The sequence below is a fragment of the Phyllostomus hastatus genome, unplaced genomic scaffold (genome assembly GCF_019186645.2).
Source record: "Phyllostomus hastatus isolate PE091 unplaced genomic scaffold, TTU_PhHast_1.1 phas_contig_86, whole genome shotgun sequence".
In the NCBI taxonomy this organism is placed as follows: Eukaryota; Metazoa; Chordata; class Mammalia; order Chiroptera; family Phyllostomidae; genus Phyllostomus; species Phyllostomus hastatus.
Genome location: NW_025333977.1, coordinates 75,969,103 through 75,987,970, shown reverse-complemented (window position 1 = coordinate 75,987,970; position 18,868 = coordinate 75,969,103). Strand labels below are relative to the sequence as shown.

General features: G+C 35.7%; 1 protein-coding gene across 18 annotated transcripts in view; it reads right to left on the bottom strand.

The window, feature by feature from the left end:
• Nucleotides 1-18,868, bottom strand: part of BBX (BBX high mobility group box domain containing) — a 267,802-nt gene that overhangs the window by 129,144 nt on the left and 119,790 nt on the right. For 2 of the 18 annotated variants that reach the window (XM_045850885.1, XM_045850881.1), the window contains one exon: nucleotides 16,054-16,171. The exons of the other annotated variants lie outside the window; for them this stretch is intronic. The gene's annotated coding sequence lies outside the window, so the exon portion shown is untranslated. The remainder of the gene's footprint in view (nucleotides 1-16,053; nucleotides 16,172-18,868) is intronic. 18 annotated transcript variants of the gene reach the window in all.

Genomic DNA, 18,868 nt, shown 5'->3' with positions numbered 1-18,868 from the left:
AAAGATTATCCAATTTAACTCTCTCACTGAAAGAGTGACAAATTCAGGTACAAATTAAAAAATTTGCTCAAGGTCTCAGAACTTGTTCCAAGTGTTACAGCTAGGTATAAATATTTTGTTTCATTAAAATTGACTTCATTAAAATTTGTCATTAATTTCATTTTATTACAATAACCAACAGCCCACATTCAAAATAAATGTACTGAGCATCTACTGCCTTTCCAGCCACCTTGAAAAAAAGGCAAAACAATATAGTAGAAAGGGAAAACAATACTGGGAAGTAAGAATGCATTCAGACCTATGAGAAAATTCATCATAACATCCCAGAAAGTTTTCGCAGAAAGTTTAACTCGCCATACCCTATTTCAACAGGCTACAGTACTTAATAAAAAAAAATATACCATAGTCTATACAGGGGTGGACAAAGAAAGATTTACAGTTGTAATACAAATAAATAATGCAGTAATTGATAAATGATAATACAAGAATAAAAACTGTTTCGCTTGCTCAAAACTGTAAACCTACTTCTGTCCACCTTATATATTCTTCCTCTGCTCCAGCTTCTTTTTTGTAACAGCCCCAACTTCAACCTGTAAATAATTCTCACCTTATACTGTATTCAGGCGATGCTGTCTTTAGAACTGGTGACAATACAGCACACTATAGATTAAAAAACACTGAAAACCTTCCATGAAGTTTCTACCTAGACTACAAAATATTTCCAACTTAGGTTCATTAAATGAAATGCCACATTCAACAGCTTGAAAACTGCAGTCATATATTATCCTAAATCTCCTTTCACTTAAAATACCTCTTTGTATTATATGTCTATAAATTAGCCAGGACCTTTCTACTAATAGGTCAAATCCTCCTAATACTTACTTTTCAAATTGTGATTTAAGAATAAGAACAATCTTCCTCAAATAACCTGTGCTAAGACATATAAGAATATATAAATATACTTACTTTACACTTGGGGAGCTAAGGTGAAGTGGTCTCTGAAGTCCCACACAAGTGACCCTAAGACATCTGCTCTAATTCTTAATATTTCAGATATAAGATTACATTTCAGCTGAAAGTCATCAAACATGAGATAGTATTTCCAATTCACCAAGTTTTGACCATGAGTTTTATCTACAGTCATAATTTGGTGTTTAGAACTTTTCCCAACCATATTAATCTTCCTCTATATACCAGGGAAGAACAGTCACAAGTACAACCTTTGCAGATACATGATTTGCAAGCAAAGGATTTCAGAAAACAGAATCATAAAATTAACCTGGATATCAAGTATAATAAAATTTATCCTTCTAATACACTCTTCCATTGTGAATATTTAGTTATGCCAGAAACTTATCAACATTCTTTTTCCCCCCTAAATACTTATAGCAACAGTATCTTAAGGAGACAGTTTGCAGTCCTATGTGGATCTAATATAAGGTGTGAATAGTTTTATATCACTGCACTCAACTTTATAGTTTCTAAAAGTCTCTTGGGACAGCCTTCTCAATATGCTTCTAGCTTTGTCCATTTCATTTTTAGACTAATTTTTCTCATTGAACTAAAGCATTCATCGCTTTTCACCAAATACCACACACATAAAATTACAATTATTTTCATCTTTTGAATAATATTGAAATGTATCCTTTGCCAGGTCATTCTTGAGATGAAGATTCCATGTTTTCCTTTGAGGAGAAAGGAATTAATTTAGAAGAAATAGTAAGCACAGTCTCTGTTGTGGTTAGGCTCAAGTCTCTCAAAATTTCAACTACACTCCATGTGGATTTTAAGACTTCAAGTTGCAGACGGAAGTTCTTATTACATCAGCCAAAATCAAATCTGAATGCTTATTTTTATTTCTTTACTTCCCAAATCAAAAACTTTTGTTGGACAACTGCAGACACTCAGCTGAGTCAATGAACATATTTCAGACAGCTGCTTCTTGTTGGTAAAACTAAAACTATTTTTGCTAAGAGAAATGCAGGTTGTACAAAGAGAAATAAAAGTTAGAATTAAAAAAATGTTCCCACAAAAAAGACCTCCACTTAGCACAATTTGATGAAGAAACAGCAATCTGAAATATCACCAGAACACAACTAATAGACATTCCTCAATTATAGTGGAAACTCCTTTTAGGAACAAGTGACAAATTATAATGATAAGCTAACATCAACTGAAAAAAACAAAACAAAAAAAGAACCTCCCAAATTTTTTTTTGGGGGGGAGGGGGTGGTAAGTGGTGGAGTTTGCTTGCATGGGTAGTAGGCAGTTCACTGAATGTCAGGACCTATTGCTTCAAATCTCCAACCTCTTTTATGTAGTATAATTTTTAAATTGGTCATTACAGTGATGAAGAAGATCATCCTCCCATTAAAAACAGGCTTTACTCTATCAAGAAAGTCACTGACATTTTTGCAATGACTTACAAACATTATAAATTTTCTAGCTAACTTTCAATGAATAAAAAAAATTAGTCAAAATTCTTCTTTTCTAAGCTTTCCAGTTTTATCCTATAACTTTTATTCTAGACAACTAGGACACTGATTTCATTTCTTATATACTAAAATTACTATTTTGTAAGAAATGTACTGTTATTTTTTCTCAATTGATATAAAATATATTAATGACCCAAATTTGTCAACTGACGTTTTTCTCAAGTGCTGTGACTGAAGGCTAATATAAAACACACCTCAAACTCAGACTCAAGTGTACTAATATACATGCTATTATATATAAAAATATGCATGAATAAAGACCTAATTTGGATCCACTTACTAATTCCTAAGAAGGGAGTATATAACAAATCAATAAAGAATAAAAAGTTTCTCTGCCCTCTTTTCCAATGCTTTAAGTCAGAGCAAGGAAATTAAGAAAGGATTGGACTTGGCAGATAGGCCTGGCTAAAGTTTACCACTACTAGTGCCTACCTTCATAGATAGAATTGTAAGAATAGAAGCAGGTAATATGGAAAACCCCTTTTAGAGTGCCACACATATGCTGCTTTATTTACTTAAAAATAAAGGATTAATGACTGTTAATTGATCACTCTTTTTTCCTCAAAATTACAAAGTCTTTCCTCAAATCCTTTGGTGCCTCACCCCAAAAGACAATTATAGTACTTTCTAAGTGTTAATCTCCATTTCTAACCTAATCTTTATTGGTAGATTTATTCAGAATCATGCTTTTGAGTCTTTCACTCTCTGAGCCCAAACTTTTCAATGACACTTCACAGTCTGTTCTAAAAATTTAATTCCTTTGATTCGCATTCCATACATCTGTGCCCCCGCCGCCAACCCCCACAACTAAACTTCATCTTTTTTTATTTCTGGGAAGATAAAGTCAAGATCCAGCTCCCTGGCATTTGGGTACGTTCTTGCCTTTAATTGTTTGCCCAGAGATCCCTTATCTAAAATGCCCTTTTCTCTATTCCTCTCCATGCAGGTCAAATATGAACACAGACAAAATAACACCTCTTTCCTCCAAAATTTCCAACTCCCTACAATAATAGAAGAGGATCACAAGTGAGCCACAGACTTGTGATCCTCTTCTATTATTGTCTTGAATGATTATTTTAAATCCATGGCTCTATGCCTCTCATTTTTTTTTTCACATTCCAGATACATCCACATCATGATCATCATCAGCAGCCTCTTAATTATACACAGTGAGTCTTAAATACCCCCACTGAAAAACAGATTTAAACCCTGTAACTTAAATTTGCCCATGGTTCATCTTCTCCAAGTTTACAAATGTAAGCTTTAAGTGGAGGAGAGGCATGAGGAAGGGTTGGTATGCCTTAGTGGTCTTTGAAGTCCCAGGAAAAATGTAAAGGAAAAAATAAGAGAACATAATCCCATCTTGTGCATCATCGTTACTAAGCAGAAAGAGTAACAGACCCAAAACTTCTCAATGAAAACTGTCTTTGAACTCATTTAAATGCAAATAATTTCAAACAAATGAACAAAAATCCCTGGCACATTTTTTTTTTAATTTGAAGGAAAATGAAACACACTGAAATCAATCCTTGAGTCAACTCCAGTGAGAGCAGAAGAAAGGCTGTTTTGATGAGCTTTAATCCCAAGAGAATAGCTAACTGGATGACTCCAGCAAAAATCAGACCCACTGTTGCCCTGGAGCTGATTACCTAGAACTTCTGACTCAAAAGAGTTCCAGAGCCCCACCTTCCCTAGGTCCAGAGGGGTCCTTAGCAGTTGGCAGGTTACTAACTGACAAACACATAGGCCCTCTGTTTATAGGGTAGCTTGAGACTCACAGAAAATTAACACTGCCATTCACCCAGTGGAAGGGTTAAGTAACAGCAAATAACTATAAATGGATAAAAGCCAATGCCCCAAAGATTCCTATAAGCTCAAAATAGACCTTAACCTAAGGGCAATGATGCTATCATTCAAATGAAACCAGGTGCCTAGCTAGCACAGGAAAAGGGAGCAAAGTGTCCACTAGCAAAGTTCACAAGAAATGTAAAGATTCTTAGTAAGATTTAATGAGAGAAAACAAGTTGGCATATTCATGAAGAAAACTGTATTTAGTGATCTTTAATAACATTATGATGTCTCTGTCTAGGTGAGCTTCCTAAGAGTCCCAACTCCTCAAAACAACTCAATATTAAAGTACAGCTGCTGCTATGCTTTCTGTTTTATTGTTTTTATTAAAAAGTCAGTGATTAATTTTTTCAGATTTAATAAAACCTGGTCAGGCTTTTAGAAATGTGGATGGCAGCAGGATAATAAGTGACAATATACTAGGAAACTAACTTCAGGAAAGCAGATTAATTGCTCACTACTTTTTCCTCAAAATTACAAACCCATTTGAACATTTCACTGTTTTCTTTGCAGATTATAAACTCTCAGATAAAATGAATATTGTTACTCCAACAATACCTAAATTTAAACTGAATTTATTCAGAACTAGTTTAATAAGATAATGTACAGAAATCTGTATTTTTAATAATCTAGATAAATCTGTATTTTGTATAATTATGTCAATTTTGAGCTTACTTTTATATATCACTAAATATGCTGTATAATAGATTTGAAACATGAGTAAAATTAAATATATAACTCAAAATTTTTTCTTAAGTTAGCTTTTAAAAATTCCTCTTCCAAGTTAAGCCATTCAATGCAGAATCTGTAATAAATGCATTTCCTAGTTCCTTCTGAAGGGAAATTCTGTATCACATGTTTATATACATTATATTTATATATGTTATAAATGTTCTGCTATATTTAAAGATGATCCAACTATTAAGATTACAGTTTATTTTAAACATTAACTAAAATAGGAACACTAAACTAGTGCTATAGGTTTTCTGAAGCACTTTTAAGCCTCTCTAAATTAATAAAATACTAAGTGAATTAGTATTATAAAGGAGACTTTTGTCACTGACAATTTAGAATATTAATGTGAATACTTAACAGGTCAAGCCTTTTACATTAATCAAAGACACAATGTAGGACTGGTTAGAGTGAGTATTCTCCTATCAGTAAAGTTTTCACATCAGGTAATTCCTCCCATTTTTCCCTCATAAGCATAAAAGGATTTTTCTCTTCCTGTATTCCTGAGGAACAAAAAGTAATCTGCTCTTCTAGAGATAGGATAGTATTATTAAGCGTTTCTTTCGAAACAGAACATTTGGCATAATCTATTTTTGTACAGTTTTGTCAACTAAGCAGTTAGGAGGGGTGAATTTTTGCAAAGATTCAGTCTGGCGTCCTGTTCTTCCGGGCTGGGCAGACCAGTAAATCCTGGGTTTTTTATATTTATGAAGGCTGGAGGTGAAGGTTAACGATTGGTTGCTCAGTATTAAGAAATGTAACATTAAATTTTTTAAAAACTACAAAGATTTTTAAAATTCCCAATGTGACTGAGAATTAAGTTAATGTTGTTAAAAAGAAGTCCTTCATTAAAGTTTCCCCCCTTTTTCATTTTTTGAGGGTTACAAAATTCTTCTATTGCTATATTCTCTTCTTAGCGTAAAATTTGTGAGACTTGTGATTTTTCACAAAGTAGGTCCATAAGATCGTGATGACATTAGATTATTCTGTGCCCCTCTATAAAAGTCAGAAAGAATCTACTTAATCTTGGTTCATGGTCAAATGTATAGCTCTCTGGCCAGGACCCTCAGGAGTGATTAGGCAGTATTCACAATTTACAGAAGGTTAAGGATGAGTTTTTGTCCCTTGTTCTGTGTGGCCTGTTCTCTGGTGCCTTTTGCCTTTGACCCACAAGTTCAGGGGCATTTACAAAATGAATTCTGAACAACAGCAAAAAAACACACACACAAAAAAAAAAAACAAAAAAAAAAAACCACTTTCAGGAAATACCAGTCAGGTGAGAATCTAGAGTCAGATTATTCCTCAAAGTGGATGTAGCACTAATCCTTTTAAGATGGAATCCTCTCAGGGGAAGACTGAATGAAGGTAGCCAGACAAGGAACTCAGACCCTTGGAGCTGAGAAGTCCCTAGCAGAGAAATCACAGGAGAAAGGTACGGGTAACTTGCTTCAAGCGTGAGATGTGAAAACAAACCCACTGACTCTAAGGAAAAGCCCAAACAGTACAAACCAACACTGACTCAAAAATGGCAAGAAGAGACATGGGGTAAATTGGAAAGCAATTAACAAAGACAAGGACGAACTGCCCTGGTCACAGCTGTGAAGCTGAAAGAAAAGGAAGAAAGAGCAAGGGGAGAGAACGCAAGGGTTTTTCGTTTTTTTTTTTTTTTTTAAGATTTTATTTATTTATTTTTAGAGAGGGAAGGGAGGGAGAGAGAGAGAGAGAGAAACATCAATGTGCGGTTGCTGGGGGTCATGGCCTGCAACCCAGGCATGTACCCTGACTGGGAATCAAACCTGCGACACTTTGGTTCAAAGCCCGCGCTCAATCCACTAAGCTACGCCAGCCAGGGCTGAACTCAAGGTTTTGTACTAAACAATACCTGGGCTGCCTGCTGAATGAAACTGGGAAGCCAAAAGCTTTTTCATTATACTTTCTCAAAGAAACGATAACTATATTCTTTCTCTAGAGTAAATCAACCCTAAACGACAAAAACGAAGGAAGTTGGGTGTATGGCCTACTTGCTCAGGTTACGAGAGATAATAACTGGCAGGTCGCTGTGGGCCAAAAGCCCAGAGAGGCAGGTTCAGGGTCTGACAGTGGTACCCAGACACCCAATGAGAAACTATTTGTCATTCCAATTTAAAATAGAATACAAACCGCTGGGAGTCAAAGGAATCTTACGGCTCACTGGTCTACTACTCTCATTTTTCCAAAAACCAGACTGAAATATAAGAAGAAACGACCTATGTATGATTTACAAAGTTACTCACTGGTACAACTGTTTACAGTACTCATGACTTTTACCCATTGCTTTTAAGGAAATTATTGCTAAAATTTCAGTGCTTACTGCATTTACATCTTCCTTTCTTCATTTAATAATCATTTACTGAATAGTAAGTACTAAGCAGTAGACTAGATCCTAGTACAGTTCCCTGGAAAACCTAAGAAAATAAATGGGGAGATAGTGGTAACAAGTTTGACAATAGGCAAAATATTAAGATCAATCAACAGAAATTATGGACCACCAAGTATAGATGATAAGATTAGGAAAATTATAAAACCACCAAGTATAGATTATAAAATATAGAGAATATAAGATTATATAGATTAGGATATGAAAATTGGAATGGTGTACAAATATAATCAGATGCCAAAATATAACCACTAATGAGAAAGACGTGGGTAAAGAACAGAAAAGGGAAAAGAGTGGCAAACACAAGCTGAATCATTCACTCAAGCTCCTGGGACTTTTGCAATATAGAACAAAACACAGGCTGAATAAGTCACTGCCGCTCTCAGCAGTCTGGGGGTCACTCCTCAACTTGAATTAAAGAAAAAAGGAATCAGTAAACGATGTACATTTTCCTGCCAAACCTGGCTTTAGAAGTCAGAACAGTTGACAATTATCATTTTATGAAAGAGAACATTACATCATAATGTAGTTTTATCCAGAGAACAAACTTTTGCTAGCAAATATACCCAGTTATTTCTGGATCTCTGGACTTAAATGGATTAAAGGTACAAGTGACCAACTGAAAAACAAGAGTTAAATTAAAAGCAGCTGCTGCAAAAATTAAAACAAAATCCATGAGGGTTATTGTTAAGATGGTGTCATAGACAATTAACAAAAAACTCTTTAAGCAAAAATCTAGTAATCTTAAAGAACTATAGGAGATACAGAGGGGGAACACTTACATTTGGCTAAAGGGAATATAAAAAGTAACAAGTTCTATGGAAATCCATTTGCCAGTAGCTGGTAGCATTTGAAACTGGGCATATCCACTGACTGGGCAGTTCTAGTCCCGAACATTTTTACCTTAGAGAAATAACGCATACATAAAGAGGCAGGTACAAGAATCTCAGGTATTTTTCCTCTGCAGCTTTGTATCTAATAATACAAAAACTAGAAACAACCTAAAAAGCCATCAAGAGAAAGTAGATAAATAATGTATTTATCTGCTGTATCTTCATACAGTGAAATACAACTGATATCACAAGTAAATTACAAGTATGAGCAAGGATGACTATCAAACACGAGGTAGAGATTTTCTATGTCTAAGATGGTGGCGTAGGAAGAACTTACATTCTGCCATGATCACTCTCAATCTATTCCTAGAGACAAAGCAATTCCCCTCAAGAAGAAATGAGGGCTTTTGCCCAAGAAACCAGAGAGACCATATTAAAATGGGTAGGAGGGTAGAGAGACGAATACACTTATCTTGGGAACCCTAAGCCCAATGCACTGACCTGCAGCAGGGAAGAATCACTAAAGGACCCGCACACAGACTCCCCCGCCCGACATTATGGCGAAAAGACTGGTTTAAAAATCATCTACAATATAGGTAAAGAAACCTATTTTCAAATCCTAGATTATCTGCCAAACGGGAGAACCGTGGATCTTGTTCCGGTGTTGGAGACACAGGAGAGCGCCATTTGTTGCGCTCACCCTCCACCTCGACCACACGATCCAGACACCCTAGCCAACCTTGGGCCCAGAGCACCCCGCTGCGCAACACACCCTAGGCCCATACCAGATCCACAGCTTACCAGTAGGAGGTTTCCGCAGTCTAAGCGCGCTCCGGCCAGAGCTGCAGGTTCAAGCAGACTGTCCGGCAGAATCCCGACAATCCCCACCTATTTCAACTACAGCCCCCGCCCCATTGTAGCCCGTCCCAGAGACTGCCCACAGACCACGCCCACTTCAGTCACAGCTCCAGGCTCGCTCTACTCCATGTGGCTCTAGCGCCCTCCAACGACAACTTCAAGCAGCCTGCCTGGGCACCCTGGTGTGGCCTGCCCAGTTGCCGCAGCCCCGGAAGCCAGGAGGCTTGCCGTCTTCAAGGCTCCCGGTGCCCCAAGCCCACTCAAACTAAGGCTCCAGCAAGCCTGCCAAGGCAGTTCCAGTGCAGCTTGGCCCAGGACTCTTGTGGCGGGAGATAGTTCCACAGGCACTCTAGCAAGGTGGCCCTGGTGACGCTTGCACCTCCAGGACACCCCAGACCATGCACATGTTCCAGCTCCGGCTTCAACTGGCCCCCCAAGGTAGCCCCAGTGCAGCTTGCTCCAGCTCTTTCTGGAGCCCCAAGTTCACTCCACCTCCAGCTCTAGCTGGCCTAACAAAGATGCCCGTTACTCGCAGTCAAAAAAAAAAAAAAATCGTTCCTACACAAGGTCATTCCTTTAAGATGGGGAAAGGCTTCTGTTTCACCTAATTCATAGAAACAAACACAGAGACAGTCAAAAAGAGAAAACAAGGAAATATGTTCCAAACGAAAGAACAGAAAAAAAACACAAAACCCATAAAAAAGAACTAAATGAAGCAATCAACCAAACAAAGAGTTCAAAACAATGGTTATAAACATACTCAAAGAAATTGAGAGAAGAATAGATGAACTCAGTAAGAACTTTAACAAAAAGATTTAAAAAATCAGAATCGAGGCATACAAAAACTGAAATGAAAAAAAAATACACTAGAGGAAATCAAAAGCACCTTAGAGGATGTATAAGAAAAGTCAGAGAACTGGAATATAAGGTAGTGGAAATCCCCTAATCAGAAGCAAAAACAAACAAAAAAGAAATTTTTAATGAGCATGGTTCAGGGACCTCCAGGACAAAATCAAGTGTATGAACATTTGAACCATAGGGGTCTCAGAAGAAGAGGGAGAGAAAGGGATAGAAAATTTATTGGAGAAATAATAGCTGAAAAGTTCCCTAAGCTGAAGAAGGAAACAGACGTTCAACTTCAGAAAACAAAGACAATCCCAAACAAGATGAACCCAAAGAGACTCACACCAAGACACACCATAATTAAAGTAACAAAAATTAGAGATAAGGAGAGAATTTTAAAAGCAATGAGAAAACCAGCTAGTTACATACAAAAGATCCCCCATAAGACCACCAGCTAATTTTTCAGCAAAAAATTTGAAGGCCAGAAGGGAATAGCACAATACATTCAAAGTGACGAAAGGAAAAACCTACTGCCAAGAATACTTTATCCAAAAAGATTATCTATCATTCAGAATTGAAGACAGATAAAGTTTCCCAGGTCAAGTGGGATTTATTCTAGGGATGCAAGGATGGTTCAATATTTGCAAATCAATCAACATGATACACCACATAAACAAAATGAAGGATGAAAATCATGATTATCACAATAGATGCACAAAAACCATTTGACAAAAATTCAACATCCATTTATGATGCACTCTCAAAAAGTGGGTATAGAAGGAACATATCTCAACATAATAAAGGGCATATATGATAAACCCACAGCTAGCATCATACTTAATGGTGAAAAGCTGAAAGCTTTTCTTTTAAGATCAGCAACAAAACAAGATGCCCATTCTCACTATTCTTATTCAATATAATATTATAAGCCCTACCACAGCAATCAGACTAGAAAAAGAAATTAAAAATATAAAAATTGGAAAGGAAGAAATAAAACTGTAACTATTTACAGATGACATGATGCTATATATAGAAAATCAAAAGATTCCACAAAAGCTATTAGAGGTAGTACATGAATTCAATAAAGTTCCCAGATAAAAAATTAATATTCAGAAATCTGTTATGGTTCTATACACTACAAAGGAACTACCAGAAAGAGAAATTAAGAAAAACAATCCTATTTTCAATTGTATCACAAAAATAAAAATAAATACCTAGAAATAAATTTAACCAAGGAGGTAAAAGACTACCATGAAAACTATAAGACAATGATGAAAAAAACAGAACAAGACATAAATAAATGAAAAGGTATACCATATTCATGGATTTAAAGAATAGAATATGAAAATGTCCATACTGCTCAAAGCAATCTCCAGATTCAGTGCAAACCCTATTAAAGTATCAATGGCATTTCTCACAGAACTAGAAATAATAACCCTAATATTTATATGGAACCACAAAGACCCTGAATAGCCAAAGCAATCTTGAAAAAGAAGAACAAAGTTGGAGGTACTATGGTTCCTACTTCAAACAACACCCCATAGCTATAGTAATTAAAACTGTATGGTACTGGCACAAAAAAAGACACATATATCAATAGAACAGAATAGAAAGCCTAAAAATAAACTCATTCCTACATGGTCAATTAATCTATGACAAAGGAGTCAAAATATACAATGGGAAAAGCAAGTCTCCTTTTCAATAAGTAGTGTTGGGAAAACTGAACAGATATGTGCAAAAACAAAATTGAAGTACAGTGATCCCTCACCTATCACGGGAGTTATATTCCAGGGACCCCCGAGATAGGTGAAAATCCGAAGTAGTGGCGTTATATTATTTTATTATTTATATTTATTTTAAGACTTTATAAACCCTTCCCACACTCCTAGAAACCTTTCCCACTCTCTTATTAACCTTTCTCACACTCTTACAAACACTTCATGTGCTCTTAAACACTTTCAACACACTTAAAAACCTACATAATTTTAACAACATAAATTTTATATGAGTACTCACCAGTGAAGTATACTACAACTTGAATGATTAGGATCATAATTATGTAGCTGTGCAGTACTGATGGCAATGAAGGTGATGACGATGAGATGAATGCACTACACAGCCAAGAAGAGCATTACAGCTCTTCTGAAGGCACCACTGCATCAGGTGCTTCATCTTCACCTTAGGCCATAACTTCTATTTCCGATAAAGGTGTAGGCCTAACTGATCTCTTCATCTGAGTAAGGAACATAGTTATGGTGAGTTGCTGGCACTGCTTTCTATCTGCAGAGGCAGTTTCTCCATGCAGAGAAACGATCTTGAGTCCAAAGCATCTCCAAAATTTGTCAAACCAGCCCTTGCTGGCACTGAATGGGGTTGGTCTGGTGGGAGAAGCACTCGATGGTCCTGCTTCTGCATCGTCGTCCTCGTCTTCATCCTTACCACCATCGTGAACGTCCATGCTTTTCGCAAAATTATCATAAAGTTTTTTGGCCTGCATCGGATGGTGTTGGTATCCAGTGAGATATTCTTCCTGCAGTCATTTATGCACAGGGTCAATGTAGCCACCATCCTCACAATGGCTTATTGTGGGAAGTGACCACCCTCTTTGCAGTCTTGCTAAAAGTCATTGTTGCCATAGTCTTCTCGTCTTTCTTTATGTAGCGAACAGTAGATTCATTGATCCCATAATAGCAACCTCCAGCTGTGTAGCTTTTGCCTTCTTTTAACATGTCAAGAAGTTCCACCTTTTCTTTGATGGTAAGCATATTCCTCTGGCACTTGGGTTCACTGCCAGAAGCCTTAGAAGGCACAGAATGTTTGGGTGGCATCGTAGGGCTTGAAATAAATTCAAACTTTTACGAAAATTTCACAAAAACACAATTCCACAGAGTAACACTACTACTCGCAGTGATCAGGCGCTGATGTAAAGTGAACAAATGGGCACAGTGGGGAAGAGCAAACAGACCGATGCTACAGTCACTGAGCCACTCAGCACCCAGGATACAGAACACAGTGCTGTGGTTGGTTGCCTTCCATTCCATCAGCCAATAGTGTGCCATATACAATCTCACGATGGCAAACTTGCAAGCGGTAGTGGTGTACTGCATTTCCATTGTATACGGTACAGTATTCATCCACTGATGAAATGAATACTGTATTTTATTTTGATTCAATATTTTGGATTAACATTTTTATATTTTCTATTGTTTTAAATTTTTTAGGCAAAAATAATTAAAATCATAAATATTATGTAAATACCTATAAACTGCAAAATCCCACGATACAGTGAAAACCCTGCGATACAGAATTAGATATATATATTTTTAAAAACTTGCAAAACAGTGAGGTCGCAATAAGTGAACCGCAATATAGCGAGGGACAACTATATACCACTTTCTCAAATCATTTGCAAAAATAAAGTCAGAATAAATTAAAGAATTAAATGTAAGACTTGCAACCATGGAAGTCCTAGGATAAAACATAGGCACTAAAACTCTTTAACATTACTCTTAGCAATATTTTTAAAAATATATGTCCTCAGCAAAGGCAATAAAAGCAAGAATAAACAAAAGGGACTCCATCAAATTAAAAAGCTTTTGCAAAGTGAAGAAAATCACTGACAAGTCAAAACAGCAACCTACTGAATAGGAGAAGATATTTGCAAATGATATATACAATAACAGGTTAGTGTCCAAAATATATAAAGAACTCCTATAACTCAATATCAAAAAGAAAAACAATATGATTTAAAAATGAACAGAGGACCTGAATAGATTATTTCTCCAAAAAAGACATACAGATGGCCCACAGACACATGAAAATATGCTAAACATCACCAAATCATCAAGGAAATGCAAATCAAAACCAAAAAGAGATATCACCTCACATCTGTCAGAATGCCTATTATCAAAAGGTAACAAATTACAAGAGTTGAAGTGTGAAGAAAAGGGAATCCCTTTTACACTATTGGTGAACTGTAAATTAGTGCAGCCACTATGGAAAACAGTACAGAGATTCCTCAAAAAATTGAAAAGAGAACTAATGTACAACCCAGCAATTCTACATCTGGCTACTTATCTAAAGAAAATGAAAATACTAACTCAAAAAAACATATGCATCCCTATGTTCATTGTAGCATTGTTTACAATAGCCAATATGTGGAAACAACCTCAGTATCTACCTCAGTGGCAACCTCAGAATGGATAAAAAGATGTGATATATTACAATAAAACAGATTATTACTCAGCCGTACAAATGCATGAAACCTTGCCATCTGAAACAACACAGATGTACCCAGAGAGCATTATGCTAAGTGAAATAAGTAGGAAGAAAAAGACAAATACCATATGATTTCATTTATATGTGGAATCTAAAACCAAAACAAATGAACAACAAAAAGAAACAGAAATAAACTCCTAGATACAGAAAACTGATGGTTGCCAGAGGGGAGGAGGGTAAGGGAACTAAGAAGCACAAGCTTCCAGTTATAAGTCAGGGGGATATAACATATACCATAGTGAATACAGTTAACAGTATTCTAAAAACTTTATAGTAACAGATGGTTACTAGACTTATTGTGGTGATCACTTCATAAGGCATATTAAGTACTGAAATATTATGTGATACACTCAAAAGTAATATAATATTGTATGTCATCTATGATTAAAAATAAATTTGAAATATTTTTTAAAATCATGATGTTGAACAGGAAAAATAGGTGTTACAGAGAACACATATATCATTTATTATTTACATAAAATTCAAAAACAAGCAAATCTTAATGTAGGTGATACAGAAATGTGTAAAAAATATAAGGAAAAACAAAGAAGTAATCAATTCAACCTTTGGAGTTGGGGGATGTGGCTAAGGAGAGGTGATGAAAACGGGGCCAGGCACAGTTCTATTTCGTAAGTTAGTGGTAAGTATTCAGGTATTCATGTTAATGCTATTCTTTGTATCTTATTCACATGTTATAAATATGTCCTGTGTACACATAGCATTTTCCAAATACAATGAGGATTACTCCTCTTTTTACAAAGCTCTCAGAAGTAACACTGTCTTTAACAAACTATTTTAAAAGGTACTTTTTAAGAATCTGCAAGTAACAAGGACCTAGCATTCATTTAGGAGTTTATAAAATTATCTCTTTAATTCATACAACTCCAAGATGAACATTTTCATCTTCAGTTTACATATAAGGAAAGTGAGACTGTGTTGTTATGTAGATTGTCCAACCTTACACAACCTAGAAGAGGTGGGATTTAAAAAGTATCCAACTCTGAAACCCATGGTACAACTGTAGGTAGGACCATGTAAAATATAACAGCAAAAATAAATTTCCTGCAAAAACAAAACTAACTTGTGATGCTACAGTTTACTATTTTAACTATCTTAGCATATAAGATGTATCTGTAAATCATATTATAGTTTGCATTAATTTTATTCCATAGTATACCTCTTTATTACTTCACAATCATAATTTACCTTTAAAATCTATAAATTATAAAACTAGCAACAGATACTCATTATGTTTCTGGAAAGTCTCTACTTGGTCATACTTTTCATAATTAAAGGGAAGCTAAGAACATTAGCCATTGGCAGGCTGGAATTCAGTGCTCTCATTTCACTACCCTCCCTCATCAGGGATTCACTCAGACAAGCGAACAGGCTTTGGAGCCCCATAGAAATTTCACACTCCCTCCCTCTTTTTCCTCATCTCTCTCCCAATCATACTTCAAAACTTAATTTTGAACTCACACAGAAAACCTGATTAATACCATCTGGTTTTTTCTACTCCATGAACTCTGGGACTCTTAAGCACACATGCAACATAACTCATTTTATATATAGTTATTTGCCACCTTTTTATTTTGTTGTTTTGTTATGTGTGGTCACCCTGCAAGACCCACTGAGAAATATTTACAAATTTTTATTTCTTCTGAACTGTGAACTAACTTCCCTTTTCCCCAAAGCACCACCAACTGTGCTTTGTAAACAGTAGTCACTTAATAAATGCTTATTGACTTACTACAGTGGAACAGTTCGCCTCTGGTATTTCTCAATATCCCAGTGAATCCTTCACATCTATATACATGCTGGAGATGATACCAGGTACCGCTAGAGGCGTGGGGTCTTCCTGAGGGTACCTGGGACAAGAAAAACACAGAGAGAGACCAAAGACAGTCAGGAGAAACACAGAGAGAGGGAATGTGGAAGTAAACAGAGGATAGAATAAAGAATAAGAGGAGCAAAAGAGTCAGGGGTTACAGAGAGATTAAGCAGCCAGACACTCAGAGACGAGGAGGAAGTCAGCAATCTGAACTGGGGTTTGGGTTTGGAAACCACATTTTTAGTATATTTACTCATTGAATTGGAGCCCTCATGTTACTAAATTTATGATATCATCAACCATTTCAAAGGTATTTCTAAAGGTTTTCTGAGCTTGTATCTTTATTAAAAGTCATCTTTACAGGGTGAGAATCTTTACAGATGAGAATCTTTGGTCATACATATACAGAGGCATAAACATAATCCTCAAAACAACCCCTCTGTAAACAACTCTCTAATTTGGATGGTTACTTCAGAGGGGTAACATGACTTGCCCAAGGTCATCAGTAAGCACATACTAATTGGGGCCCTAAATCTTCTGAGTCCAAACCCAGGGCTTTTTCTGATATCCTATCCTGTCATTACTAGAAATGAATCACATACAAACTATTTTTATAAAATGGAATTCTAACTACACAGTCAAGATAAAATTTCCTATCTTTTGGGACACTGAAATACTCAGGTTATTCATGAGGCTATTTTACCTCAGGTCTTCATTTATTTTAAAAGTCCACCATAAAAATAAATCAGAATAAAAGTATCTCAGAATGACAGAAAATTTTAAACAGAAATGAAATTAAGTGAACATCCATTTGACAACATTTTAACATTTAAAAAAGGAGCCAGAATTAGCTCATTGCATTTACAACATTGTAATTTGAAAGTCTTAATGATTCAACAAATTTCAGCAGAAACATCAAAAGATGCTTCACATTTCAATAAATTTCTTAGATCTAAACACTAATAAACTTGTCTCAAACTTGTTCTTTCATAATGGCTCACCTAAAAGTCCATACTGCAGCTTAATCTCAGAATGGTAGAGAGAGTACAGATGGTTTATTGTTCGAGCCTTTGTAAGCATCCGTATTTTCTCTTTAAGAATCCCTATCTTCCTCTAAACAAGCATGCCCTTTAAGGAAGTAATTATTGTAATTGTCAGAAAAGCTCCTTTGACATAAGTATAAGCATGTTATTGGATTTCACACAAGACAATAATAATACATAGAAATTTCTCTTCAAGTGTGCAGCAATATATTTTCCATGTTCAGCAATTTTTAAACCAGTAATTTTCAAATAAGGCCTAAAGTATGATACTGCTCTGCCCTCTAGTGATTGGCTAGGATTTGCTTACTAAATGTTTTAATATATTTTTTGATTGTTTTGTGAGTGAAATTGAAGGTTTTATAAAAATACATACATATGATATCTAATTTTTCATTATTTGAGTAGTGAACAGAGAGTACTGGTAAACTTTTGGGTTGTAGTATAGACACAATTTAGGAAAGAGACACAATTTCTTTTCATAGGAAAGGTTCACCGGAGTATCGCAAACCAGAAATCATATTTAAAACAATCTATTCTAATCCTTCTTCGTATTTTACACCAAAAATTCAATTCAGTTTCTCTGTTAAAAACTTTATAAATTTCATAACTATAAATTCCAAATTGGTTGATTCTATTATTTTGGAGACTGGGGTATGAAGGTGCTATAACCTCGTATATACCACATATAGATGAACAATTTTTTGTTACTAGACCAAAACATGCTTAATAAAAAATTATACTGAACATCACCTACCCTTCATTGCTCAAGTACCACTTCAGGACTGCTCAGTAGCACTGAGCCTCAGTGATGTCATTAGGAAGTTACCACTTCATGTGTGGAAACAGTCATCAAGGGTGCCAGTTAAGACAGAGTTATTATACAAAGATTCACTCTGTTATTACAATTAATGGAACTTCCTTCCCTCTTAGTTTCTCTTGCCATAATTCTCTTGCAAAGAACCAATGCATTTCTAGAACAGCATTTCTACTCTCACTAATCCAAAGCTTATTACTTCGGCATCTGCACATGTGTTAAAAATAAACACTGGATCTGTGCTGTGAACGTAAAGGGTTACCTGCACATGTGAGGACAAGCCACAGGCAGTGTGGTGGTGTGGGGTTAGAAGCACAAGACCTGCGGCCAAAATCTCAGAAGTCCATCTCCAGCTCTGTCTCCGACTAACAGTGGGACCTTAGGCAGTTATTTAACCTCTGTGTGCTTCAGTTTCCTCACTACAAAGGGGAATAAAAAGAGATACCTACCAATAGTAATGTTTTATTATCTGGATAGGTATTTGGGTTACATGGGTGTATGCATCTTTCAGAACTCAGAGAATATACATTTAATATTGTATATTATACTTGATGTAAGTTTTATATCAAAAGAAAAACCTAATACATAAATATTGAACTCTAGTCAATAATACACATGCTAAACTATTTAGAGCAAGTGTAATAATGTCTATAATTTACTTTCAAATGCATAAAAAATTAAAATGATGATGGATGAAGGATGTGTTTAATAAAATGTTAGGGGGAAATGTGTGCCTTTCATAGAGTTGATATGAAGTTTAAGTATATATATAACAGTATTGAATATACAGAAAAGTGCCTGACAATCATCAATGACAAATGGCAATATATTTAAGCAAATGAAAGTGGCTTCCCTGGTTGAAAGAAAAGAATAAGAA